Here is a 16,052-nt window from a genome sequence, read left to right on the forward strand (position 1 = left end):
TACATGGGTTGATATGCATTAGAATTGCAAGGAATGTAATTTTTTTGGAATGGAAAATAAACTCATTCAATCTGAAAACATGAAGTAAAGATATTAGAAAACATTTACATCAAATCTCATTTTCAGGCATAGAACGATCCACTAGGTATTAATGTCTTTAACTAACACGTAGGAGTATATACTCACAATTTAAGGATCACACAAAGGAACATAAAGAGGATAGGAAAAGGGGTTGCTAAGGCATGAACAAATTTCAAAAGAATTTGGAGAAATGTTAGTAACCTTTGGGAGAATCAACATGAAAATGAAGGTTTATCTCTTCAGTTACCCTAACTCTAAATGGGGATTATATCTTGGAAAATTGGGGGCCTGAATTTCAAAGTGAATCAGAGGCTCTTCAAATTTAGATGGAGGAAGGGTCAACAACCATCTATTATAATTGAGGAAAACAAAAGTTCTAGTGAGAAAATATTCTTGACAAACACTAAATATTGTAAGGGTTGTATGCACAAGAACAAGTAGGGGCGATTGGCTATTATATGGAATCCTTAAGAAAAACCCTTTCTAGATGTGTTTTCTACATTTAGAATATTAAATATGAACTTCTAGCCTATAGGATCAAACGAGATCTAGTTTTTATGAAATGTTTGTGCACCTAAACTACATGGAGATAAACACAAGTTTTAAAATTCCATGAGAAAACTATAGCTACTCATATGGAATATACCTAGGATCTTAGGTGGATACTTCAACACGATCTAATCATTATCAAAAATTAATGTAGGTATTCTAAATATTCTATATCTATACACCACCAATGGTGCTTTCACTTAGAAAAGTAGAAGGGGAGGTTCCTAATTAATGGTAGTTTTCCTAGAAACATTCTTAATATCAAACAACTTGATGGGAAATGATATTTTTATAGAAGATTCAATTCTCCCATGCCAACCTTTGGATCAATGGTCGATTAGTATAGATCTAGAAATCAAAGCAAGGAAAAAAATAGATCATTAAGGATTATGGTATTTAATATTTCACATAAAAATTTATTAGATAAAATGAAGGAATAGGGGAATGAAGTAGATGACATAAAAGGCTATGCAATGTATAAACTCCCAAAAAAACTCAAACAGGTCAAAGCCTAGGTCAAAATATGGAATAGGGAAGACTTTGGAAACATCTTCCATGCTAAATAAGAGACAAATGAAATAATGCATATGATTTAATAGGATGAAATATAGGTAGGATAATTATATGAATTGGTCAAGGAATAAGCTACCTTAGCATCCCAATTAGAAGAAAGTGAAAATAGGAATAGGGTTTTTGAAAGTAGAAGTCACAAATCCAATTGTTAAAGGAAGGGAAAAGGAAAACTTTCTTATTATATATGTATATGCTAAAACATAGTCATTGTAATAGAAAGCATTAGAAAAAAATGATGCAGGAAGCAAACTATAGGATCACAAGGAAGTGGATTATGTGATAGTGCATTATTAATTAACCTTATTGATTAGTTTGCAATTAGATAGGGAAGATTCCATAAATAGAATAAATTAGATTATGAAAGCCTTGGTGTTATATGGATGGAATGAATCATTACTAAGAACCATCTCCATTGAATATGTGGAAAAAACTGTCAAGGCAATGCCTAAAAACAGGGAAGTAAGATTGAATAGTTTTTTCACTTGTCTCTTCTAGATATGCTAGCAAATAGTTGGATAGGACCCCTGGTATGTTGTACAATAATATAGGAAAATTTATTAGTCCTCCCTACATTGGATAATATATAACTAAAATTTTCTCCCAAATAGGTGAAACTTGATGTGCAAAGTGGATTTATATCTGTTTCCCTATGCAACATGATCCACAAAATAATCACAAAAGTAATAGCCAATATACTTATGCCAATTATCCTTAAATGCGTCTCACTAATGAAAATAGGTTTTGTTGAAGGTTGACATATTCTTTATACGATATTGGTTTTCCATGAGGTAATTCAATCCTTAAAGAGCATTAAAATTATAGGAATGTTCATTAAGCTAGAAATAACTAAATCATTTTGACAAACTCGTCTAGTCTACTCTCTCAAGTATTGTCATTGTTTGTATTTGTTAGATATTTGGACTAGTTGGATTAGTTGGATTAAAGTATTAATTTCCTCATATTTTTCTTTCAGTGTTGTTGAATGGATCCCAAACAAGGACCTCCTTCTAATAGAGGGAAATCCACTAGCTATCTCTTCCTTTTTATCCTTGATGCTATTAAGGCATCAATATCAGAGAAGAAATTAAGAGGGATGAGGATATTTGGGGAACATTTACCCATATCCCATCAAAAAAAATTTGATGATTCCATGTGTATGGTAGTATATATAGTGATAAAAGGGAAAGATATTTTCCAAGGTCTTGAAGCAATTCATGAGTTTCTTAGGCATGGATATTAATGAAACTCGATCTCAACTATTCTTTTTTTATACTCCTCTTTTGATGCAAATTGAAGTAGATTTACTACTAGGATACAAGAACTATAACATTTCCTCCAGATATTTAGGAACCCTACTTGTGAAAACTCGATAAAAATTAAGCTTTGATCAAAGTTGATGTGGAAAAAATAATAGAAATATTTCTAGGTAGATGTTATATTCTCTTATCATAGTAGGCTAGCTTGTTCTTCTAAAATCATTCATTAAATCTATCTCATATTGTCCCTTTCCGGGAATGACGGATACCAATTCCACTTGAACAATGGAAAGATAATTACTGTAGGAAGGAGTGAAAAAGAAAGGAAATTGGTATGAGTAGCTTGGGATAAGATTTTTCTCCCCTCGGCTAAGAGGAAAACTTACACACAAAACTCTAATACTCTAAGAATAATTATGTGGGAAAATATATGGTGGAGATGGATCAAAGGAGGAAAAGACTTATGGTGAAAAATATGGAATTGTTATATATAAATGGTGTTACCACTAATAAACTCATTTGGATGCACTTCTCTGAACCTTCTTCTCTAAACCTATATCCTTCATATGAAATCTATATAAGAAAGGTATGTATCTTGTTCAATAGAATTATTTTTTGAAATAAAAGATGACCATAATGCACTTTTCTACGAAGACTCTTGGTAGAAACTCACACAAATCAATCTCTTGTATCACTTATAAGAGTTAAGTATCAATATCAAATCAAAATACAAGCATAAAATCATGGATTACTTAGCACAAAACAATTCTAGAAACCAATAGAGATAATCGCCTGAAGGGGAAGACTAGCAACCAAAGCAAGAAGGAAGATGATAGAAATCCTTACTCGATTCTCTTCAACAAATAATCATTCCCTTCTCCCAATATAGAAATAAGCTATGATGGGGTCAAAACTTACGTGGATCCTTAGATATTGAGGAAGCTTATCATTTGGAAGCATGACTAAAGGATCACTCCAATGATAAAATTTGATATACCATATTGGGGAAACATATTTGACCAAAATTGTATATTTTCCTCTGGCTCCTCATTCAAGCAGAAACACTCTCCTGTGATAAGATCCTCAATATAGGATTCGTTAGACCTTATTTCTACCATATTTATAGAGTAGAATCATAATATTTGGAACATAGTTTTAGTGGTTTCCCTTATGTAGAAGTAATATGGAATGTAATGGGAGCCACTACGCAACAGTTGGATCACAATAAAAATAACATTCATGATACCATCAAGGAGTAGTGAAAGTATACCTACTTAAATTGAATCCATAATAAAATTTGGTTTCTTGTAATTGGGATCATCCAATGGGAAATATGGAAGGAAAGGAATCATAGTTTCTTTCGCAACTATTCTCTTGTTAATTTTTGAAACTAGGGTCAAATTCAACACTGGACAACTCAGATGACCAAGATGATGTTTGCATTACATTCCTCTTTTCGAGAGGACCAAAATCAACCCAAAGATTACCTAATTTGGTTAAGGGGAAGTTAAGTTTTGAATTATTTTATTCATACATTCATTATGGAATGGGTTGGCCCTAACCAGATGGGTCACTACTTGGTTCAATCTCAACCCCAAGTAAACTCTCAAGAAAGCCCATAAAAGGAAGTGACCTCAAGTTCATTTCAACACAATTTGATCAAGAAATTTTCTATTCTTCTATTTTGTTTTGTCCCACACATGTTTGTCGAAAGGAGTTCACACAGGGTCCGAAATCACAGGTGAAAGGTTCACTGTGAATTAGGGTTTTTTGTATCTCGGTCGGTGGCACATAACAAGAAATTTTTGTCCTTGGTCGCAGGCACATAATAGGCAAGGGAGCCACTACGACTCTTTGGTCGATGGGAGATAGTTTGGTGAGAGCGACTCTAGGTTGAGAAGCAAATCAGAAAGTTCAAGTCCCCGATTGCTCACACAGAGAAGTCCTGAGAGCGTCTAGGAAATTTCGATTGCTCACATAACAACCATAAGGGAGAGACTTTGGATTTTATATGTCTTTCACCTCAGTCACTCACATAAAGAATTCCTGAGAGTGACTGTGCAGTCACAATTGCCCGAATACAGTGACTGAGAGAGCGACCAAGGACTTTTGGTCGCACAAAAAAAGGTTGTGATGAGGGCGACCAGATTTCAAATCTAAGGTTTGACATCTTGGCTTCAGTTGACTTCAATGATATGGTAGATCTGGGTTTTTCTCTGTTGTTATATAGATCCATAGATCTGATTTATTATTATCTGCTACAATCCTATGTATTTGGCTTATTATATGTAATGCTAAAATCCTTTGATGACGATCTGCTAAAGAAGAAGATTTGAAAGGGTTTCCCTTGGTCTTGGACGAATCTGCTATCTCTTACGGTTGTGTTATTGTCTTCTTTATCACTGCATATATTGTTCTTTCTTCAATTACATTTATGATTGATTGTACTACTAATAATTTGATGCATTGTTAATGAAAAGATAAATTGAGCTCATACAACATAGAACAATAAAAAAATATAACATCTCTCACCAAGAAATTCTTTGGACTAAAATTAGGGATATCATAAAAAACCAATAACATCTCAACATTGGACTAATAACAATGGACACACCAACGATCCAAAATCTAGTCTTTATAAATGTTGGGTTTTTGTTATTGGGCCTCTTTAGATTTAAAACTCTAGCTTTTCATGTTCCCCTTATATATCCCAATCGTTTGGAATCCGTCTCCAATAAAACTTACAAAACTAAATCTTAATGGACCTCTAAATGAATCACTAGGAAAATATCCACTTACTATTTTCAAGACGAATGTGAATCAATAGAAAATTCCTCCTATATTGAAACTTTTGGAATGGTCCTTGAGTTTAGAATGGTCTTTGAATTATCTCGACCCCAAAGATTATCCAAACCATAGAAGGAGATTCTTAGTTCATCATGACCATGCTCATAAAAAAAATGAATAGAATAAAACCCATCATTCCCTCAATTCATGTAATTACCACCTCACGTATTTGACGATGTGAGAATGAAATTGCAAACTACCTAACTAATGAAAGATGCAAAGGCAACACAAAGATTTTAGCTTCTTATGGGGTTCCTTACATAATGTAGGCTTGAAACAACAATGTTTAGAGTTGGGAGGGAATGGTGTTCCCCCTTGCGTGGGTTGATTGGGATGCACCAAGTGGGAGGGTGCATGGTAGCCATTCCACCAAGCGCACATGGATGAGGATGCGGCCGAACACATTACCTAGTGATAACGGTAGAAATTACAATCTTTTCATAGTGTATTGTGCTAACATTTCACCAACCCGACGCTGTTTAGAACTTATAACAATTTCATTGTTGAGATAGGGTGGAAATTATGAAAAACAATTATGCTTGCTTTTGGTTGTTTGGTGCCAACATTAGGCATTTCCTAGCTTGTCCTTCCATGAAAGGCAATGATTATATGTAGCAGAAAGTTGTAGTGAATGGTAGTTGAAATCACTTGACGCAACCCTTTTCAGATTCCGAGCAAGACTCGACCGTGATGGTTAGTTCCCTCGAAAAGCGGCAAACTATGAACCGTTAAAGTCGTTATACCTCTTGTTTGAGATTTTCGGTCCATTAAAAGGTTATATATATATATATATATATATATATTAAAAGCAAAAATTGCATGCGGAGATTATGGTCTTGGAGTGCTCTGTTTGTCGCTCCTATGTTTCGAGCCAACTTCTGGCAAGAAAAACACAGGAAAGTTGAACTATTGCCGCCGTTGATCAGACGGCCGTGGTCCAATTGAAATAGAGACCGACCTCGTATTCTGGTAAACATCATACCACAGAACGAAGATAAATGAAGTACATTATTTCCACTATTTCCCCTCATTTGCCGAAAGTGTTCGGTTAAACCGTTCAAGCACGTCCTGTCAATGATTATTTCCCTGTGCCAGAGAAACGACTACGCGAGGAAGTCCTGGGAGGTATTTTCATATATTTAGCAAATGTGATTAACTAGCCGCTATTAGTATCGGAAGATCCGAATGTTTGTCAGATTTTTGAATATTCCAGGAATCTACAGTCGACTTAAACTCCCAAGTTTCCTGTCATTGTTAAGTCGATTGCAGATTTGCAGATTCTCTTAATATTTGGGAATCGGACCGACATGGGAGTAGTCAATTTTTTGACCGTGCCCACGTGACGGACATGGGAGTGGTCAATTTTTTGACCGTGACCACGCAAATTCCGGGAATCTACAATCCACTTAAAGTCACCATCTACAATCGACTTAAGCTCACCTGTATATTCCCGGAATCTACAAGAATATTTCATGCGTTTTCAATGCACTAAATAAATATGAACAAGTCAATTCAAAATAGGACCAGTATAGATTTATCCAAAGTAGAAAGATTAAATAGTGTAAAATATAATGAGTTAATTTTTATTGTTTAATTTGTCTTTTTAATGATAAATAAAATATATATGGTTTTAAATAAAATTTTTAACCATAATTTTTTTTTTTTCATGATATATTATAATTATATATATATATATATATATATATATATATATATATATATATAATTTTTTAAATGATATATAATATATGTTGCAAGAGTTTCTTGAATGTGGGAACTTTGGAAACTTGGTTACGCATGTTGGGAGCGTTAGAAGGGTTAGAAGTTTCCCCAAAATCTACATGAAATGGCTAGAAATTTCCTCAAAATTCACAAGAAACTTTTATATTATATATATATATATATATATATATCTATATATATATATATATATATATATATATATATAAGTAAAAAATAATATAATTTATATAATAATCAAAATTGATATGGAATCAAAATATTCAAATATTCAAATCAATTTAAATATATAAATAATAAATATATAATCCCTCTTATATATAAATATTTCTCTCAGTATCTCTCTTTGAGTGTCTCCCTTTTATATGCATAAAATATCAAAATGTCAACTTCATTATCAGTGCTTTGATACATGACTAGTGTTTGAAACAATCTGGCTTAAAGATACAAAGGAACAATTTTATATATGTTTCTCTAGTTATTCTTAATATAAAAAGCAAAGCAACTCTAATGTTTAAGCATTCACTGCCACATACAATATGCACACACAATCTTCTGGTATATATATACATAAAAATCAAAATAAATACTCATCAGCGTGGCATCCTAGATATCGCCCTTACATGAAGGTGCCACCCACAGGCTTCCTTAACCCATCAAGAGATTTCTCCAATTTCTCAATTAAGGATATTAGTGTTAACAATGTCTTTGGCCTTTCATCCTCCTAAAGTTTCAACATAGGCTCATGTTTTGTGGGAAGTTCAACATATTTCTCTCTAGGCTTTGTATTCCCCAACCCTAGGGAAGGATGAAACTAAATTGGAACTTTTCCCAGCTCCCATTGCAGCTCCCGCTGAAAAGGGAACGTTCTCATACAATGCCAATTCTCAGCTCCCATTGCAGCTCCCCGTGAAAAGCGAACATTTCCAAAGCTCCGGTGCGCGAGAACTATTCTAACAGGTTTCCCATCTCTTGGGAGTGGTTCTCACAGGTTTCCCATCTCTTAGAAGTGGTTATGGTGTAACAGAGTATATAATATATATGTAATTCACATATAAATGTTTTACATAACATGTACACATTTTATATACAAATTAAAACAATTTTTTTTTATTATTAATATATTCTAAAATAGATGTCAATATTAATTCTTATTCAAATATTTTATTGATAAATGAATATTTTTTATATACTACTTTAAAATATAGTTAATATAGATTTTCAAATAATTTATTTAAATTTTTGTTGAAATATTCTTGAAAACTATATTCACAGTGCTTTTTTATTTTTAATTATTTTACAATATACTCATTTTTTTATTGTAATAGATATTATTTTTTTATTTAAAATATAATTTTTATTTTTTTATTTTTATTTTAAAAGAGACAAACAACAACATATACACAATCTGTTCAGGCTGAACTATAAAAAAAACCTCTAAAATTCAAATAAAATTCAATAACATTCTTAATAATATTTTTTGGAAATTGAGACATCAGATGCCGCGAGGCTGTGTCTAACTCTCTAGATGAGACGAGATGAGATATCTCCCGCTGTCATACGCTGGAACGTTTCTAAAAAGTTTTTTTTTTTTTCCTTTTTATAGAGGCTGCCGATACTACTACGGTGTTTGCACCGCGTAAACTCCATTAATAAGAGGCCCACCGATGTAGAATAATAAAGAAAATCTATACAGAAGATTGTGTTGTACCGTTGACGATTTGTGGATTAAAAAAATGAAGAGATGACCAAAAACCCGAAAAAAAAAAAAAAAAGTGATGGATAGTTTAGAGAATTTGAAGATTTTATAGCGTCGATTCGACATTGTTAAGTGGCATCGTTACAAACGGAATCAGTACAACTGGAATGATGGAAAGTCCAGCAATATGCGCCACAGCATAAATTCCAAGGAGAGCTTTGTGTTTTCCAATATATTTAGCTTTCTCATGTGAAAATGGTAGCAGGTTTATCAATGAGAGGATACTTATCCAACATTCCATAAGTCATGAATCTTTGCAGAGAGGGGAGATCGTAGATTGAGGAGAGATGCGTGGCAAGCTATACATGCGTTTTAAAAATGTTTCAAGCTTTTGCATTAATTATAATTTGGTTATAAAAAGTTTTAATATCGTATAGAGAAGTAAAGTTTAATTTCAAAATAGTAATAAAACTTGGAAAAAGGAATAAAGGTAATAAAATTAAAATTCATGAAAAATTATAATAATTTTGTTAAAAATATTAAAAATAATTATTTTTTAAAAGTAATTTAATTGTTTTTACATTATATGATTGTGTAATTTTAAAAAAATGCAATAATTGATAATTATTTGTATTATAATATTTAATAATGTATATATTAAAATATTTATAATTAGATATTGAAATTGTAGAATATATGAATCAAGATTAAAAATATATGGAAAATTATAGTGAAGTATTTATAATTAAATATTGTTATTTATGTATGATAATGATAATGTGGATGCTTAACATGTATTGAGATTAAAAATGGTTTTTCAGATTGTGTGAGGGTAAGATATTGCTTGGATTTGTTTAAAATTTTATTTTTCTTATTAAAAAGTACTAAAAATTTATTCCATGAATTTAGTTTTCAAAAAGGTTTGTAGTGTGACAAATATTTCTAAATTCATTATCTCCAAGATTCTTATTTTTATAAAGGTGGTACACTCTTTGATCTAAAGAGCGTTCTTGCAATTATCCTTGTCAAATTCCAAGTTTCATTGTAGGGCTCATGTTCTTTCTTTCTCGAGCTCCTTATCATACCACAAATTCTCCTTAATCCTTGAGCTAATAATATTTCAAATATTATATTTACTTTGCAAAATGAAGTCTTTATTTAACATCCAATGCTATAGCTATGAACAAACATCCTTATTGTTGGCCAAAGGTCAGATTGAGAAGTGTGCATGTCGCAGGAGGAGAGTGAATCGTTGTGAGATTAATTTTACTATATCAGAACTTTTCATACTCATAAACTATAGCAATGCATCATCAAAATATCGTCATATCAATAACAAATCAAGGAATCATCACATCACAAAGAGACACAAAATTTTAGGTGGAAACCCATACAAGAGAAAATGTAAGATGTCATTTGTGGTAGGGTATAACCTGAGTGAGCCAACAACCTCAAAAGAATGCAATCAATTGCTCACTGTAGGCTACAACCTCATTAGGCATCAACCACAATAATGAGGAAGCTCTAACCTACTCTAGGCCCCAACCTAATTGAGGATCCAATCTCAATAATGAGTTGGCTCCAACCTACTCTAGGTCCAACTTGAATGATGATTAAGCCAAAGTGGAGGCACCTACCTCCTTCTTTAACTTCGCTGTGGACCTCTATTTCATATCATTTCAAACTATATCCACCATCGTCATATATTATTGAATCATAAATAATTTTGATCAATCTGTAATCACGTCCATTACATTCAATATCACAACTAGAAACCACTGTCACTAAAATCGCCAATAATGATAATGATCCTCAAGGCATTGCAGTACATTTTACATGGTGTGAATGGATGATTTGATGTCGAACACCATACAAAGTCTTTTTGTCGAAGGCCATTGATGTCAACCTATCGCCAAAAGTGAGAAACTTGCCATTGATGTATGCAAGCCTCAAGGTACTGGAAGGGTGTTTCTAAGTCAGCCTTTTGGATAATGTGTTGATGTCGACAAGAAGTGAATCGTCGCAGGAGTGCCTTGATGTATCCCACATCAACGACACAAAACGAGTGTAGTGATTTTAGAGATGTAACTCGATTGACGAAACAGGGTTTAGAAATGGGGGTCATGAAAATGAAGGTTTATGGTATTGCAAAGGATGAATTTTGATTGAATGACTTCTCTTGAACATGTCGGCGACAATGAAATGAATTGGTAGCATTGACCCAACACAATGTGATTGATGGTATGATAGACCAACGGTGTGATAACCATCACGCTTCTAACCCAACCCAAATAGTCACGGCGATAGAGTTAAAATGTCATGTTCAAGAGCGACCTGCTACCATAAAGTGGTTTTTCTCTTTTTCCCATTTTCCCCAGTCATTGCTAACCAGTACCTCTTTATTTTTATCAAGCTTTAGGAGGATAACATATGCTTGTTGTATAATTTCACCCTTCGTGTGAATCCATCGCTATGTGATGTTTTAACGAGTCTAGTGAAGGTGAAACTCGGTCTTGTCTAGATGGACAAGTTTGTCACTATTTTATGTTTTAACGAGTTTAACGACAAAGATAACTCGATCCTTTTCATGTTTAGAGAGTTTGAAAAGGTACAAAAGGAAAACTCCACAAGTTATTTTTCATAGATTTGTCTCTCAAGCCCGAAAAAACATAAAACAATATGAGAGACAACCTACTGACCATGTTCGGTCAACATATTCATTTTTCGTAGTTAATCTATCTCAACCCGAAAAAGGGTTAAACTTATACCGAGTAGATGTCATTTCCAATCCGTTAACGAGCTGAAAAGAACAATCGCTCGACAATCTTTTCATATTTTGAAAGTCTAAAAAGAGCTTAAAGAGGACTCTGTTTTGAGGAACGAGTGGTGTTTGGGATAGAAACTGGTTCCGGTGATGCTGGAACTTCTCAAAACATGTTGATTTCTGTGAAGAGGCTGGCTAATAAGACCACTCATTCTAACCGTTCCTCAAAAAAGGTAAAATAACCAAGTGAAAGTGTATGATCGGGAAAAGGGATGGTGGTGATGGGATGAAAACAACTAGAGCTCATCTAACGGAAAAGGCTGATATAATGGCAATCACGATGGTTAAAATGGAGATGGGTTAATTTTTACACAAGCTTGAACCATAGGGAACTATGCTTGGATTCAGTTTCATGTTTACACAAGCTTGAACCAACAAACTATGGTTGGATTCAGTTTCCTTTTACACAAGATTGAAACTAAAAACTATGGTTGGATTCAGTTTCATTTTTACACAAGCTTGAAACAAAGAACTATGCTTGAGATTGGTTTACATGCCCCTGGCATGATGAAAGAAAGAGTCTCCTATAACCAAATGGGAGTCGTTGCGGTGAGGCAGGATGGTTATCCAACACCTTCCTCGCTTCGTCCAGATAGGGACAAAGGTGAATGGAGTGATACCATTCACATAACCTACAGGGAAACTTAACTTTACCACTAGATGCATGCCCCCGAAGCTTCGTTACATTCACCTAAGTATACTACTTGTGGATATCATGTGGATGGAATGAAGGTTCTTTTATGAGATCAAGTGAAAGACTCAACTGGGATTTTATGAGATCTAATCAAAGACTTGACTTGGAACTTTGCCCCAAGGGATCTTGTTTCATTTTTTAATGAGCTTGACACAAGACAAGGAACCATGCTCATAACCTTTGTTTCATTTTTTAACGAGGTTGACATAAGACCAGGAACTATCCTCGTGGGATCTATTTCATTTTTTAATGAGGTCGACACAGTAAAATAACTATCCTCATATTCCTTGATCACGACTCTTAAGAAGTCATGACTTCCAAGAGGTTCTCATCGAATGGGAGAAAAATGGTCTGGAATGGATCCATAACAAGGAATCCATTAGAGATATCTGGTTCCAATGCCCCTAGTACATAATGTACAACATCACTGAATTGATCATTAGTTGATGTAGGCATGGAACGGGTTGCCACATAATTAACGCATGGCGGGGATGATACCATTGGTACAAAAGGACCACTTAGGGAAGATGGCTTACTGGAAGCTCTATTTGGTCCGGGAAATGAAAGCTAGTCAATGGTGACAATTCTGCCTTCATGCAGGAAACAAATCACTTGAAAGAGTGTTGAAACAATAGCTCCCATGTCATAAACATAGTCATGCCCAACAAGTAAATTGTAATCTAAAGGGCCTGGGACTACCATCACATTCAAAAAAATGATTTTTCCTCCCAAAGTAATAGGCAACTGAGGAAGGATCCCTAATGGTTGACTGATTCCTCTTTCAAAGCCAACAGATTATGGGTAACATGTACAAGTGGCGGTGAACCGAGCGCTTTCCAAGCAGTAGAGGAAATGCTACTCACAGATGCACCTTCATCTATAACATTTCCAGATACAATCATATTACAAACCTGTACTATGATTTGGAAAGGCACATAAGAAGGAAGATAGAATCGTGTCAGTCGATTCCAATCGAAGGACGTGACCAGACTACTTGGAAGGGGTACCATAAGAACGGGATAATTATCCCCTTGAGTTATGAGAGTGGGAGGATTTTCCTCCTATCTTGATGGAACAGGACGGTTGCCTCCAAGCTCATTGGAATCTGTAGGAGCAAAAAGAACTTGAGTGGTACCATATCCACTCTCTTCGGAAAAGGTACGATTAACTGAAGGTGAAATCGAGTCAACTGTTTCCTCGACCTGTTGATTTGGGTTGCATATAGACTCATATGATTCACTTTCAGGGAGAGTGGGTTTGACCGATGGTTGATTTGATTCAGTCAAATCATCAACTAGTGAAGGATTAAGGGAGAGTCTCCTGTAACCAGATGGAAGTCACTGCGGTGAAGCAAGACAGTTATCCAACACTTTTTTGGCGTCATCCAGATAGGGACAAAGGTGAATGGGGTGATTCCCTTTGCATAACCTATAGGGAAACTTAATTTTACCCTTGTTTCCATGAACTTTACTACCACTAGTTGATGGTGTGTCTCCAGCATGACCTCCAGAAGTTGATGGCACAGGATGATGCGAACGAGAAGACCATTCTTCTAAAATCTGAGGAATATGAGGACAATTTCGAAGAAGATGGTCTCTAGTACAAAGTTTGCATGGATATTGAACTTTGTGAGGCTTATCAAGAGGGTTTCTCATCAGAATTTTCATTCAAAGCAATGGTTGTTTGGTTTCCCCCCTGCTTAATTTTCTTCTTCTTCTTCTTCTTCCCTTTCTTCTTCTTCTTAGCCACCTGGTTACTAGTACCAATACTTTCACCAGGCGGAGAGGAAGAAGGGGAGGAAGAAACAACCAAGGAAGAAGGCAAAGGGTCAACTTTAGGATCAACTGGAGGTTGATTTTGTCCAGTTCGAGTACTCAATTGTGGAGAAATCACGATATTTTGAACCAAGGAGGTTGAAAACAACCATACTAGAAAGCTAATGGTAAGTCTCGGAAGGGACAATGTAGCCGTATAAGGAGCACCAATATTTCCGAAAGGAGGAAAAGGACGAGGATTCCCATCAAAAGGAATTCCTTGATCAGTGGACTCCAGATTTATCGCCATATGTCTCAACCTAAGAAAAACTAAGGAGCGAGCGTGGAGGATATTATTTGCGGTCAATTAAATTTATTTTAATCAGAGTAACATAACAAAACAAAAGAGGGATAATCTAGGCAAAAGGTTTACCAAGCAACTCTGAACTGCAGATCCCTCCTAGTGAACCGAGAAGTATGGACAAGCAATCTCCCCGAATGTTGTGTTTGGTGTATCACACTGTACAAGGAGGCCGACTCAGTTAGTCAAGGATGGATACAAACCTAGTGTTTTCCTCCCATATATACTCAAAAGTACGTGGAGGCCTAATCCGTATTAACATTGTCTAATGTAAAACCGCACAGTGAGAGCATTCCCATATACTTTACGTACTGTAACATTGCCATATATACCTGAAGGTATGTGGACGAGATACGATATACTCACATACATGGAATGAGGTATCACACTCGGGATGTATTGCAGACAAGTTAGCGACAACTGCTATATTTTACAATGTCGGAACATGTCTCTAGCCTAGAACCTCTAAATGTTATGTGCTAAGTTACAATGCTCCATTAGGTTAATTCAAATGAATTTTAAGTTGATCTTCTTTAGAAATTGTCTTTCAAGGTTCACCGCATCATGTATGTTTGCAATTCCTAGAATGAAATTATTGTGATAAGCATTTTTTCCATTTAATTTAACAATGAAAATCCTAGATACTAGGGATAAAGCAGTTAGATTTCTTTCGATCAAAAAGCAAGGAGCACAATCTAATGCAATTTCCCTACACTATTCCTATGAGCACACACAAACTTTTTGAATGCAACATGCATGTATTTCCTTTCGATTTCCTTAATGTGAATATGAACAAAAGAAAACTATGCACATACAATCAATCAATCTTTAATAAGAACGAAGGCTTTTACGATAGTTATGTTTCGAAGGAAAAGAAGACTTTACGACACTTTCTTTCGCACAAAGATTAATCAATTATATTCTAACTTTGACTATAGACCGATAATGACAAAGAAAACATTTAAGAAACATTAATCAATCAAGTCAAAGTATGGATAGACAATGATCCAGGTGGATGTTGGTGGCCACCCACCTATCCCATTTGGACCCCCACAGCTGTCTCTTTCAGTTTTTCAGTTTCCTAAATTGTAGCACAATTTACTATTTTTAGCAGTTTTTTGGGTCCTGAACTTCCGGAGCCGTTTTGAGGCCCTAAACGACGTTTTTTGGGAAATCTGGGGCAACATGGGTCCATGGACCGATGTTGCCTCCCAAAGTGGTAGTGCTTGGATAGATCTTTCTAACGAGCTATTGTACGCTTCAAACGGAGATCATATACCAAAGTTACAACCCTGGGAAATTGATGTACCAATTTACCCAAACGGGGCCCACAATTTGGCGTTTCATCTTCTAGGGTTAGGTTTTGGGATGTGAATGGTTTTCCATTGTTTCTCAACAGTAAATAGGCCTCTGAGCCTCATTGTAACATAGTTTTAGAACAGTTTAGAGGCATGTAGCCGCTACATCTCTTCTCAGAGATAAGCTACCATCGCCCTAGCTGGTTTATTTCTATTTCTGATTGTAAGCAGATTTCAGTATACTCCATTAATGAAATGAAGTATTATTTCCGCTGCATATATGTGTTTATGGTTATATCGGTGTTTTATTGCATTCCTGTCTAAGTCTGGATCAGACAAGGAGATAAAAACTTGTTCTCTGAGACATGACATTCAT

This window comes from Pinus tabuliformis, chromosome 4_2 (genome assembly GCF_031772625.1).
Source record: "Pinus tabuliformis cultivar Carrire ecotype Pingquan chromosome 4_2, CPIR1, whole genome shotgun sequence".
Classification (NCBI taxonomy): domain Eukaryota; kingdom Viridiplantae; phylum Streptophyta; class Pinopsida; order Pinales; family Pinaceae; genus Pinus; species Pinus tabuliformis.